Here is a 14,613-nt window from a genome sequence, read left to right on the forward strand (position 1 = left end):
CAACATCAAAGTGATGTATCGTATAAGAGCAGAATAAACGGGGCTACAACAAATAAATTCAAAGAAAATATGATGGGAGTTTTTATAGTCGAAGACGTTTTTCATTACATTAGCGTCAAACAAAATCTTTGTATCTCGAGTCTTTGCTAGAGGAGCGATATTTAGTTTGTTATTGGTAAATGCAATTAAAACTGCAAAACTAACGACACACACCTCGAATATAACCTTCAACTCGTTATTTTTCCTTGTATATAAAAAATCTCGGTTAATTATTTTATTAAACTATTGATATGCAAAATCTATTGTCGATTGAAGTAATAAATTACGTGCTACACGCTATAGTTAACTGTGTACTCGTTGTACTGTGAATCAATTGTATTCATTCAGCAATAATTTAGAACCGATAAAAATAAATTCTTCTATTCTTTATAAATGTCTGATTTTTCGCCTAATTTTTTAATTATTTTTTCTATGATTACCTTATTACCGACAATATCAGCAATCGATAAAAGGAGGATTTTTATCACGAATCTCTCATATGCGGATAAAGGATTCACAATAATCGAAATTCCTTTCGAATCAGCATATTATTATTGTCACTGTAATTAAAAAAAGGTATAAATAATTGTATAATGCCATAGTCATTCTCGTGAGAAATTCTTGTATAATGCTCTTTTCCAAATGCAACACACGTGGTGCGCTTTTTCTCCTTTACGCGTCTACATTAAACACCTAAAGGCGATTAGAGTGATATTCGAAGCGAGTAAAAAAAAATCATTAATCACTTTCGATAAGTCAGCTAATTTTCAAAGCTTGATTCGATATATTTCGAACTAAGAATTATTCATAATTTTTCTTATCTAGTGAAGTAAGAAGTCAAATGCATAAATACGAATCATATATTAACATGAGATGTAATAAAAATAGAAATATCTTATTGAAAATTAAATAAATGTACTTTCAACACGTAAGCGATAAGTACGTGGATATTACGTAATATCAACAATGGCATCATAAAATCAGAGACAGGAAATGCAATGAGGAAGTTTTATATTGAGACGAGCATTGTATGGACGAGTACGAGACTCCACTGTCTCGACAACACTTTACTCCTATGAAGAGCAATTCCTTTCTAGAGTCTGATAAGTTTATGAACTGCTTAATTATACTTTACAAAAAAAAAAAATGGGACGACTAATTTAAAATTAATATATTTATTGAAATACAGTGTGATGAGGAGAAACACTTCAATCTCACAATTATTTCTATCCCATTATCAATACGTACGCGAAAATTATATATATATATATATATATATATATAGTCTGCTATAAAGTCGAATGTAATCGATAATTGTAGTTGTCCGAGGCTTGTATTTGTTTTCAAATTAATTTCTCCATCCGTAACGATCGAAGCAGTCAGTCAGCTCGTACATTACAGATTAAGGCTTATTACTTTTAGCTAACCATCCCGCGCCTTTCATAATCGTTCATTTTTATTTCGTCGGTGCTTACAAGTGAAACTCGACGAATATTCTTTACCAATACCAAGCAATAACCAACAATGCTTGCTGATACGAAAAAGGTAACGTTCGTGGAACGGCTTCGCCCACCAATAGCCTCGTGGTAAAATGTCGACGACCGGGCCCGGCGGCAAACTAAATGCCCGTTAAGCAAGATTGCGCGCGCATGCCCTTAAGTTATTCGGTGAAAGGGCTTCTCGAGGTCGAATATAATGGAGTACCTGGGAAACGAGCGACAGCCCCGACCGTCGGGATCGAGTGAGAGACGGAAGCGAGGCCGCCAACTATCAATTTCCGCTTTGAATTACGAAACGCGGGCCTCCTCTGCAGAAGCGTTACCACCCTCCAGCCATCGGGGCTGCCCATTTCCTGTCTCCGTCACGCGCCATCCTTGGGATGCTGCACCAGACTTTAGGCTTGCCAACAACAACTCCATGCCACGAATCCGCGAATTTACGTGACTCAGAGGCAGCACACAGACAGCCATTGACGCACTGTCTGGATGATGGGAGGGAGGGAGGGGGGGGGGTGCAGGGAACACGGGGCCACGTGTAAAATTCTTGCGCGGGCTTGGCTGTTCGGTACTTAACGGGCATACTCCTACTTTTGCGCTATTGATTATTTTCAGCGAGAAAACCCCCGCCCGAGATAAAGTAGACTACGGTTGTAATCGTCTGCGAAAGATTCAAGAGAGTGACGTATAATTGAATATTTCAAAAACGCGTTGATAGGCGAGAGGGCGCAGGAAAATAATTCGTCTATGAGATACAATGTGCGCGATTGGCTTTTGGATACGAAACTATGGGCAACGAATTACCAACATTCTAACGAGAATGTGACGAAACATAACGACGAGGATTGCGACTCCGTTAACGGTGCTTTACCTGCTTTAGATAAACGCGTGAGAGATTATGCGAATTATCATCCTGCATTTAATTACATAAGCAACGGCTTAAGCTTCCTTCTTTTTACTTTTGCATCTTAATTGGCAAATAATCAGTCCTGTTCACTATTCAACGAAGCGCCTAAACTTTGTTCGATTGGTTCGATCGGCATTATCGAATGGTGACGTAGAGCGTTTCTAATATATCACAAGTATTTTCTTACGGTATGAAAAAAAAAAATAATAATAAATAAATAATAATATTAGCAAATAGAATATGTAAACATAATGCCCAATTTCAAATGGAATAGAAAATGTAGAACGGTTGGGTGAAAATTGTTTTAAAAAATATTTGTTGCATATGAACTAATATCAAAAACAGAAATATATTAGTGATTAATTTTTAGAATGTAATTAATTATTAATGCAAAAATTCACCTTACTATGTAATTATAATTTTTTTTAAGTATAATTAAGGGTTATTGATAATAAAAATGAAATATATATTTGATAAGGGCTTTTCTTTAAGTTCGTTTCTTTAAAAAAAAAGTTTTATATTATGTATTTTTATAAAAATAAATATAATAAGAAGAACAAATTAAATATACTTAAATGCTACAGTGTGTTAAATGCTCTGTGTGTATATATCATTTGATGCAGTATTTTAATTAAGTTTTGGCTGAGCTAAATTTAGTCCAATTAACAGTATCTAAGGTGTAGTTAATTTAATTATAAATAAGCGTAATGTATGAATCTTTCCAAAATTTAATGGACAAAATTTAAATTATGGGAAACAGTCAATTTAATAAATATATTAAAGATGTATTTTCACGTGGAGAAATTGTTGGTATTCGATACAATTGATAAAAGCAAACCGAAGATGATTAACTAATCGTTCGTACGCATGGCTGAAGTCGATTAAGTTCACATAAAGCATAAGTCAGCGACTGACATGGAAATCTGTAAACCCGACACTCTATCAATTGTGAAATTGCCTTCCTAACAATCGAGATGTTATATACAATGTGAAATTGCCTGTATTGACGATCATTTAAGATTCGATAGTATCCACAGTAGTTCTACATGTGAAGTTTCTCCAAAATTTTAATACTGACCAACTTACTATTCCTTAACCGTCTTCGGTCTTCGGCACTAAGAGTCGACGGTAAATTGAAAATCTTAGGATCGCTCTTTGCGATCCACGAGGATACGAGTTGTCGTGCCAAATAACATAATGTTTGTCACAGAGCGGAAGGGCCTCTCTCTCTCTCTCTCTCTCTCTCTCTCTCTCACTCTCTCTTTCTTATTTGTCCACTTGAAAATCTACGCCACCGTTTTTCAGTACAGCTCTACACTACATTGCCACAGACTGATCTCTAATCTCGAAAGTCACAATCATCGCCTAGCGATCGTCCCAAGCGTTCGATTCTCGGCCCTTTGTCCGCTAGAGGGCCGGGGGAGGAAATAGATCGCGGCGCGGGCTCAGCTCAGCCGCCTTCCTTATTCCCTTAGCAACACAAATCGGGCGCGCCTCCGGTGCCTCTCTTCCTACTTCTCCTCGCCTGCTCGTGTCCTCGGTCCCCTCCTCTTCAACCACACCGCCAGGAGTCTCCTCCGCAACGAACCCTCCGGTTATGTAACCCCTCCCCCGCCCCACCTACGTTCATCTTACAGCCACTTGAGCACAGAGATATAACCGCGAATACTTTAATGGGATCCACGTTGCCGACGGTTAATGCGCGTCCAAGGCAACATTACGAACATTAAAGAAATCGGCCTTTCTATTGTCCCGATTAATTAGCTAGTCTAAAAACAGGAGGAAGGTGCATTCGTGAATTTGGTGAGTTTAATTTCGAGCGTCGATAAATTCTAAAAGAGTAGGAGTAGTAGGAGGGGGGGGGGGTTCCTCCCTTGGCCAAGTCATTCATTATTGGATGCCAATAAAAATTGTTCCTCACCTCGATTGTAAACACTTCGGAGGATAGCCAAGTACGATAAAACTCATAAAATTGATTTACTTTGACAGATCTTAAGGACTTATCGAGCCATTGGCATTTTATAATTAATTAATGAGCGACACACAATAAGTTCTGCACAATTAATTAAAAATTTCGTCATGTAAGGTAAGACTGTAATGATGGATAAATCGACGTTGAATAAAGCTTGACAACAATAAACTTGCTTCGTTCCATTGAAAATTAACATAATAAAAATATTCTTTTATAATAGTCGAATCGAATCCATGTTTTCTTCCACTACGGACTTTCAATATGCTTTGCGTTTCTCTTCCATAGCGATATTGCAAGGTTCTTGTATGTACAGAAGAAAAAAAACGGAACAAATGCCATGAATCCGTAGTAAATGATGAGAATTTCTCTACTTTATCGCACTTGAATGCTTAAAACGCGTATCGGACACTTCACCGACTTCCATTCTGCAGTAAAGGTGCGATTAAAAATAGGAAAAGACTGGTACAACACAGCAATGATGGCCAATGCCTCTGTGTACATAATCATCTTCTGCTCGGTCTCTCTCACTCACAGTCACAGTCACAGTCAGTCTCTCTCTCTCTCTCTCTCTCTCTCTACGCGTCTGGGATTTTTAGCACGAATAAAAAACTCGAATGAAAATTGCTTACTTTGTTAAGTAAAACAACGCTTTTGCCCTTCTTCCAGCTACAATAGTAAAGGTGCCAAGTTTTTGCCATAGAATACCGACTTTTTCGCGGTACGCCACCTCACCCTCCTCAACCCCACCGGCCGTCGCACAGCACCGACAATTTCATGTGCGATAAAATCGATTCGCTACACGAGCGCCAGTCAAAAAACTTTGAGTATCTTTCACGCGCAATGGATTAAAATAAACCTTTTCATAAAAGGAAATCATGACTATGTATGTTATAATATCCCATGGGTTTTAAAGAGGTAAGTCGCACTCGTCGATATTCAATTAGCGCTTCTAGTGCATTGGACGTGAAGAATCCACCGTAACGTATAATAATTAAAAAAAAAAAAAAAAAAAAAAAAAAAAAAAAATACGGTGCCTTATATGTAGGTATGGCTTAATTATGCATTAACTGAGCTCATGTTATTGTTAATCCGATGTAAGACGCATACTATATGAAACGTTAAATTCAATTATTAAATACATCATCTCTTTGCAATCTATGTCGGTAATGTGTAAAAACATAAATAAATAAAAGAAAGAAAAAAACAAAGATCCACGTAATATAATAAATTCTCTAATAAAAATTCTAATATAATAAATAGCCTTTCTTCATATTTTTATTATTTTTATTATTTTTATTTTTTTTCTTTCTTACAACTCTTTTAAACTATACAGCAATATAAATCATAGGGAATAAATGACTATTCTCGAGTATTGTCTGGAATGCCAATGCATGGAAAACTATTGGTCTGTGCGCGAATATGATGAATAATAAAAGTAAATAAAGTGAATGCAGAGAGAGCCGATAAAAGCTTTATAAATATACTTTTCATTGGCGTGTGTTGCAGCTACTACTCTAAGGCGAATTTAATAAAGAAATTTAACCAAAGAATACGACGGAGAATAATGGCCAGCAATTAAAATAAGAAAAGTTTTAAGCAGCAATTTCACGCTTAATATTAAATGAAATTTTAGAATGTACATTGAGTAGTGTGTACAGTAGTCGTGGATACACAACCGAATAGTTGTTACATTTAAAATCGACCACATCCTGCTCTTATCGTCGGCTTTTTTTTTCCCCTTTTCTTTTTCTTAACGGCTAAATTTCAATTTTAATACCCGCCAAGAGGCAACAAAGTTTCGCGATTAAAGGAAGGCTTAATAATATTAGACAGTTTCAAATGTACGACGATCTATGAGACGTCGCTGCCGTCGCCCAACGTTCAAGCACAACAGGCACGCGCGCATATCGCATAATCCGGCATTGCGAGGGTGGCAAATGGCGTGTAACGGTGCTTCGAGTAGGATAAGAGAAAGCCTCATTACACCCGAGCGTGAATATCGAAGGCCTGATCTAGCTGGTACATGAGAGATCGCGCGCGTAAATTTGGATCGGTGTCGAATAAAAAAAAAAAAAAAAAAGACGCGGACTTGTCCCTTCTCTGCCCTCTTATCCCGACCGTCAGCGCAGCACCTACAAAGCAGACGTCGAGCGTAGCGGATAAGTCGAACGTAGCAGCCGAGCCGTCACGCGCTTTTCGCCTTTTCACACCTGACGTGGGAGGCGGAGGAGAGTCGCGCCTCGCCGTGATCTTACTTGCCCGGGCAAAATGAATGACGAACGAAGAGCCACCACCACCGCCATCGCCATCACCGCCACCGCCACCGCCACCGCCACCGCCACCACCGTCGCCGCCGTTCTGAGCAGCAGCAGCAGCAACAGCAGCAGTACCGCGATTTGTGTTTTAGCGGCCGCGCAAAATGCTCGTTAGACACGCCATATAATTAATGAGTCACTAGCATCGCGTAATTTGCCTCCCTTCTTTTTTTTAAAGCCTCTCTATTTGAACATTCCTATCGTATTATCGTAGAAAAGCCGGAGCTCTTGAGACTGGCTGCTAACGCTGCTGTTACTACTACTGTTTGCCTGTTGTCACCAGTGCCGCTGTGATTAATTCAAAGAGCTCGTCGTCCGATAGGCTACTACCCGTGCAAGAACATTTTATCCAGGCACCGTGTATCGTAATGACAGTACCCGCTAAGTCGCTCCTCCTACTGCTGGCGAGTATGGAAAAATTTAAGGGAACATCCATGTGCCAATATTGCGTTACGCTTTATTCGCAGTAATCGTGCTGAGCTTCTCATAAATGTCGTGAAACGGGAAGAATTTTCTTACGATCATTAACTCGAGCTCTTTGCCTAACGAAGATTCACAAAATGCATCCATCGTGTGTGTGATCGACAAATCGATAAAAGGGAGGTTGGGGGGGGGGGCGATGAAAAGCGAGAGACAAGAAACAAATGCCGATTATACCGTCTTTCGTTCAAAATAAAAGAACGCGAAAGGCGATTAATAGTCTCGCTTTGCTCTCTCCGTCTTTCGCGTGTCCCATTGCTGAAGCCGAAGATACTTTGGGCTCGTTCGACGAAAATCGGCAAATTAAAGATTCCTATCGTCGATGCCCGCGAGCAGTAAACCACGAGTCGGAATCGTGATGCGCACCTAAATTCCGTGCGATTCACTGACATCGTCGCACGCAAATTTTTCCCACCTCGACCTTGAGCGAGATTTGAGTTTCATAAGTCCCAGGTACGCCAGTGCGCGACCACCATTTTTAAGGGGCTGATAAACACGTAGGCCTTGGTTTTCTGCCAGTGATACCTCGCATGCAATCGCCGGCAGGTGCGATTCGGACATTACGAATAGCCGAGGAAGGATCGAGAAAATTGCCGATTTTTACCTATAGGTGCGGTTTAGGCGTTAGTCGCCATGTCATCTTGTTGAATGGACGAAACATAATTTTGGCTAAATTCATGGAGGAATGTGAATTCGAGCAGCGCGGTGGACGAATCGAGACAAAAAAAAAAGAAAGAAAAAAAAGGGGGGGTAGGCCGTCGAAGCATCGACGAAAGGACAGCATCGAACATTAATCCGCAAAAGGAAAGTCGATCTTCGTGATAAAGCTTCATTCCTAGAGTCTTAAAAACTGCTGTACCATAGTGGCGAAGGGCTAAACGGGTGATCATCATAAAATACTGCAAGCCGGCTGGGTCGGTTATGGCACCGCATGGCATGGCATAGCATGGCATGGCATGACATGACATAGCAACGCAACGCAATGCAACGCATCGCATCGCAACGCAACGCAACGCAACGCAACGCAACGCAACGCAACGCAACGCAACGCAACGCAACGCAACTAAACGCAACGAATCGTATCGTATCGTATCGTATCGTATCGTATCGTATCGTATCGTATCGCATCGCATCGCATCGCATCGCATTGCATAGCATCACATTGCCAAATAATACGATCCCACTGTCTTTTATTTGCCCATCGTCTAACAAACTTTGAGGTTAAATGATCGACCGGCGGTCACGGACAATAACCGCGACTCGACTTAATAGTCAGCTCTCGAGCGTAGAAAGTAAAGAAAAAGTTTGTAACTCACCTTTGTAAATCACTCGTCGACAAGAAGCAACTTGCACTCGAAGGATCGTTCTGTAGGTTATGTACGTAGGCCGATTGAGAAGGAACGAGACGTCAATCCAACGCGCGAGTCAGGAGTGAAGTGCTACGATGACGCGAACCGCGACAGCGGTTTGTCCGTGCGCCCCCACTCCGCAACCTGCCCTTCTTCCCTTCTCCTCCTAGCCGGCGCGCACACGCGCACTAACACACGAGAGACAGCACACACGCACGCGCGCACACGAACGCGCACACGCCAATAAGTTCGATATCCTTGCACGGCGCTACCAGTCCGCCACGGATCGTTTTACCCGCGCCCTCCCTTCTTATTCCCTCTCTCATTCGCGCTCGCGAGCGCGCATACGCGTGCACACACACTATCGAACTCCGAGGGTTACTACTGCGTCTCTCGGCATGTAACGTGCACGGTCTCCTCCCTACCTCTCCCACACATTTTCGCTCGTTCTCTCTCGCTCTCCTGCTCGCTCTCTTCCCCGTAGGAAGCATTTCCGCGAAGTCTCGCCCTACCCGCTGATCGCTAATACTCTGCGCGCCGGTTTGCATTCCGTCCAAGTGCATTTTCGCACGGGATGCACCGATTTTCTGGTACATATCGTTTTGGCTACGATGCAACACAATCGGATTTCGCTCGCGGATACGCTGGCATTATCGTAGAAAAAATGTATTTGGCTTCGTTGCTCAAGACGGGCCGCCGCGACTTTGCATTGTTTGCAAAATAATCATCCAAAGCAACTTCAAACCCCTTCGAGTCTACTGATTCTCCTCTTATTTAATCTTGACTCCCACCGAACCTTATCACATTTCCTCGACTCCGATATGCATTTTCCTTCCCTATAGTTTTGAAAACATGAATTTTAGCAAAACGTTCAGCGCGCACGTACAATTCCAACAGACGACAGTTATAACATTTATCGTCCATAACTCGTTTGCCGATTGCCAACACACAATTTATTCAAATATCTCGGTAAAAGTACAATGTACATTTATTACGAGCGTAATTAAGAGTGTGAAAATACGTGTTTTATATTTACGTGTGCGCAAGGGAACACGACAACGAATTCAGAAAAAATAATATAATTTCTCTACATTGTGACTATTAATATAGAATAAGATTGCATCATAATTTGCAGTTTACTCAATTTTATCAAGTTGAAATTAATTATCTCATACTTGCAGGATTGCGTTTTAACGGATAGATATTACATTCCCTAATAACTTTGATTTAATTATTCGTCATTTAAAATTATTAAATATTTATTGAAAGTTTTTTAAGAATAATAATTTAATTGAACATGTGAATATAATTTCCACCCATCTCTGAACAATAATTGCATCAGCCGTATTCAACCAAACATACCAAATTACTTAAATCAATCTAATCAATTCTAAATTAATGCAAGATAATAAAATTAATAAGTGGCAGCTACGAAACTGTAATTCAATGATTTCTTTTCTGACATAATTTTGACATTATAATAAAATACTCTTTATTATTGTATTAACAATTTGAAGAATTATACGTCGCCTATGCTTTCAACTGTAAATAGAAGAATCATTTCATTTTCCTATTGAAATGGATCGATCGATTGAATAAATATTGCTCTAGGATGAAAAGCATTTTATTATGAAGCATTGACAGGTCGTATATTATAAAAAAAGAAAAAAAAAAGAAATAATTATGGCAATAAGTTTTGAATGCTTTATTTGATGAAATAAAAATCTTGTGGATAACATGGTGTGAAATAATATGCAATTACAAACAAAACAAAAAAACAAAAAAAAAAAGAAAACAAAAAAAGGTTGCTTTCTTTTATTTTTTATTTATTGCTATGTTCATTTATCTTTGCGGTAGTCAAAAAATTTTCTCGTATTTGTTTACTTTGTCTCTGTTGCTATGCTGAAACGAAACGTAATTTTTAATTTACATAGTATAGCTAATTCTATTTTTGACATCTCACTTTATTCTTAGAAGAATTTTTGTCTTTTCATTTCGCGTGAATGTAGGAACTTGCTCATATCACGCATAATTTATCGAGCTTAAAGGCTTTCGTAAATATATTCTTATAGGAATTGTAAAAAAAAAAATATGAAATTATCTCTTTTGATTTTTAATGGGAAACATTTAGTCGATACTATTTTGCTTATAATCACAAGTTGAATTACAAATCGCGCATTTATTTATTTATAATTTTATATATATATATATATATATATATATATATATATATAAGATTTTATGAATTAATAAGATTATATAAATTATCAATTACTGATAAATAAATATTTATTGTTAACTGAAATAGATGAATTGCCAAAGTTTTCAATTACAATAGGTTTAAATGCCAAATGCAACATTAGGAAGCTAAGAGAGAAAAAAAAGAAAGAGAAAAGAAGAAGAAAAAATCTGTAGTTTAAGTTAACTAAATTTAGATTACACTTTAACCCAAGTAATACTTGTAATTGATATTTTTAATTGACTGGAATCGAGTAATAAACAACTACTTTTACAATATTATTATTAATATATATGGGAATTTTAAGTATGATTTTATTAATTTTTATATTATTTAAATAGAAATTAACGTTTGAAGGGAAAGAAATATTAAAAATAAAATAATAATAAATAATTTCAACGTTTTGTGGAATATTTGATAAAGAATAGCTAGCGTTAATTGTGAAATGATAAGCTGTTATTAATTAATAATTTAAATAGACCTTCTATAGTATTCTAAAGCCTTTAATAGAAAAACAAAAATCTTTCAATATTCTAATTGGTTCACATATTACTTCTGTTGTATACATATAATTGTAAATATTACTCTCATACATAAAATAGAAATAGCTTCAATTTGGATAAAATAAATTCACAGCACAAATAAATAATGAATTGTTAATATGTATGGGTTATAGTTTTTTTTTTTTTTTTCTTTCAATTTATTCATTCGGATTGAATATTTTAAATTCAATATATTATTTTAATTATATAATTTAATAATTTAGATCATATATGATTAGGAATTTATGATATTCATTGTCTTAAATAGCGCATTTTTATATTCCACATTAATTTAAGAAAATACTTTTTAATTTATTATCATACAGCAACAAACAGTTTTTTTTCTTTCTTTTTTTTCTTTATCATTAAATTAAATTGTCTTATAAATCCATAATTTAATGGTACGTTTAATATTTACTAATAATAATGCAGATATTTCCTTTTTTCTAATATTATATGTTATATGTTTCACAACAATTTTTATTAATTCTTCAATATTATATTATTCAGTAGTTCAATATATTTAGATTTTCATACTTAATACATTCCATTTATTCATCTGTTTACCAATAAAATAGATAATATCTAAGTATTCGCCGATTTTTTTTTCCTTTTTTTATCGCTGTTCATCCCTAATGTGCAAAGACCAATAATAATCTTCATGTATTATGAAATCAATACAACTCCGTGCATTATCAAAATCAGAAAATATTAATTAAATAAAGTTAATTGAAATGAAACGTATCGAAATAAAAAAAATTGTCGTGGTATTATTACTGATTACAATCCTACGAACGGTTAAACTGACACAGTAAATATTCTTTGTTATCGATTCTTCTTGACCTTTATATACACCTTTCAAGTACAAATACCAAATTAGAAATACCTGAGAATTTTTACCTTTATCTCTGTGTCGCTCAAGGACCTTTTGTCGATGCCAACTTTGAATAAATAAAATGAAGAAAAAATTAATTTGGCAGAACTTGGCGCAAATGTAAGCAGGCCAAATGAATATTCTCCGTGAATTTCTTCTTTCAACATTTTTGCCAGTGTTCCTCATATGTCACACGGTTTCATAATCAATATCGTTCAAAAGATCGAGAAACAACATTCACTATGTTCCATTATCAAGAGTAATATGAAAATTTTCATATTGACATTGAATGCGACTTTAATTGCGTATCTTTTTAAGATTTATGAATGATATTTGCTAAATTGTATGTACAAATTTGTATTTCTCATTTTAATTAGTTCTTTCAATGTCAGTATCTTTCTTTTCTTTCGAATATTCATCATGATTTAAGATAAAAAAGATAACAAAGATAAACGACGATGAATTAGACTGAAAGTGAATGTGACAAATGAATATTTAATTATTTAAAGATTTATTTCATAGAGCATAGAAGATTTAATGCTGTAAAAATGAAAGTTTGATATAATATTTTTGTGGTATTTGTTATTTAAGAAATAATTTTTCTTCTTATGAATAATATAAGTAAAATTAACAATTTAGTAAAAATTTTCAATAAAGTTATTATTTGTTTATTTCGTAAAAATTATTAGATTACATTATTGCAATGGTTGGAAGTAACTAAAAAATAAAAACATAGTTGCATATATGTAAGCTACGTAATTATTAAATTCATGTTTTTTAATAATAAATAATTTCAATAAATATATAAGGTTAAGTAAAATACCGCTGGATAATATTTATGGGAAATTAAAGTTCTCTAATTACATTTAATAATTTAATATCTGATTTATAATGCAAATTATATAGCAGCAATAAGACAAAAAATCTTAAGCTACAAAATTTTCAACTTCTTTAATAATGCTTTCAAAAATAAGACATTTTTGTTAACCAAACTCGAGTACTTACTCCCACCATGGTCAAATAGGATAGCAGAAGGGGGCGGGGGGAGGGGGAGGGGAGGGGGCGGAATATATTGATCGAGATTTTGCATTCTACGCAGTAAAATCTACTTAAGTTACTTTAACTTTTTTTTAGTTTTTTTTTTTAATTTTTTTTTTTTTTTTTTTTTTTTTTTTTATTATCAAGTTGTTATTCGCAATTTACTGTATAATATATAAAATACTTGCATATAAATATTAATAGTTTAGGTATTTATTCAACAGATGCGAAGTTAATTTTCTCAAAAGAATCTATACAATAGATTTGTAAATAAAGACTGAAATTTAAGTAATATTTAATACTGAAAATTTAAGTATGAAATGAGATTAATGTAAAGAATAGGTCGTCGTTGTAAACGTGATACCCTCGTAAAAATGGCGCATTACACTCAGGCGACAAATCGTCGAATTTGCGACTTATTGTCAGAATCGCGAATGACTTTGGATTCTCGTGGAGGTCACCTTCCGGGATAGGAAGTCGAAGAGAAAAATGTATCGATTGTCAGGCTGACCTTGAGAAAGGTACAGAAAGGCGGAAACAAGAGCTGTTCTCGCGTCCTAGATTTCGAGGGTCGCGATATACAGTTAAGCTAAATAGATGTACTTTAGTTTCGTATATATGTGTACGTGAGCTACGGTCTTATCCAAATTACTTTATCGGTTCTTAACTCTTGTACGTAGAATATGACGAGAGAACGGCGGCGTTATGGCCGTCTTATTCAATATTATAAAATAAAAAGTAGCTTCGCATTGGCTAGTGGTAAATTGCACATCAATTTTCTGAAATTTATGATAGTACTGTTTTTAAAAACATAAATTTGAAATTAGGGAATATGCAGAAATAATTACACATAACGTGGGTTAATTTAATGTCTATATAAATGAAAATTGTATTGATTGGTACATCAAGTGCATGTAATTTATAAATTCTTGCTCCTCATTTATTTGATAGATATATCGAACATATATGTGAATTCAAATGAATTTTTATTACTTCAATTTATTAATCTTGCACATCTTGTATTATGATATATGCTATCATATAAATGTAAGTAAATTTCCAAATTTCTAATTGAATTATTATTTGTTTATTCATGCTCTATAAGAATAGAACAATTACAAATACTCAATTTAGTAATAAGTAAATATTAGCGTTGGATAACGTTAAACAAACATTTAATTTATCATGAAATAGTACTTATTGGTGCAAGAATCGAGTATATTAATAATATTGTATAAAACAATATGGTATGTAACAGTATTATTAATAAATAAAGTCATCTTGTATTCGTGTCCTTGAAAACAAAATTTCAACTACAACGCCACGTTGTAATTAATATAGTCTGTCAACACACAGCGCGTG

At 35.6% G+C, this 14,613-nt stretch overlaps 1 protein-coding gene across 1 annotated transcript in view; it reads right to left on the reverse strand.

The window, feature by feature from the left end:
* Window positions 1–8,664, reverse strand: part of Argk1 (Arginine kinase 1) — a 30,355-nt gene extending 21,691 nt beyond the window's left edge. Inside the window, exon 1 of the mRNA XM_011506812.1 lies at window positions 8,526–8,664. The gene's annotated coding sequence lies outside the window, so the exon portion shown is untranslated. The remainder of the gene's footprint in view (window positions 1–8,525) is intronic.
* Window positions 8,665–14,613: the final 5,949 nt, after the last annotated feature.

This window comes from Ceratosolen solmsi, unplaced genomic scaffold, assembly GCF_000503995.2.
Source record: "Ceratosolen solmsi marchali unplaced genomic scaffold, CerSol_1.0 scaffold6, whole genome shotgun sequence".
In the NCBI taxonomy this organism is placed as follows: domain Eukaryota; kingdom Metazoa; phylum Arthropoda; class Insecta; order Hymenoptera; family Agaonidae; genus Ceratosolen; species Ceratosolen solmsi.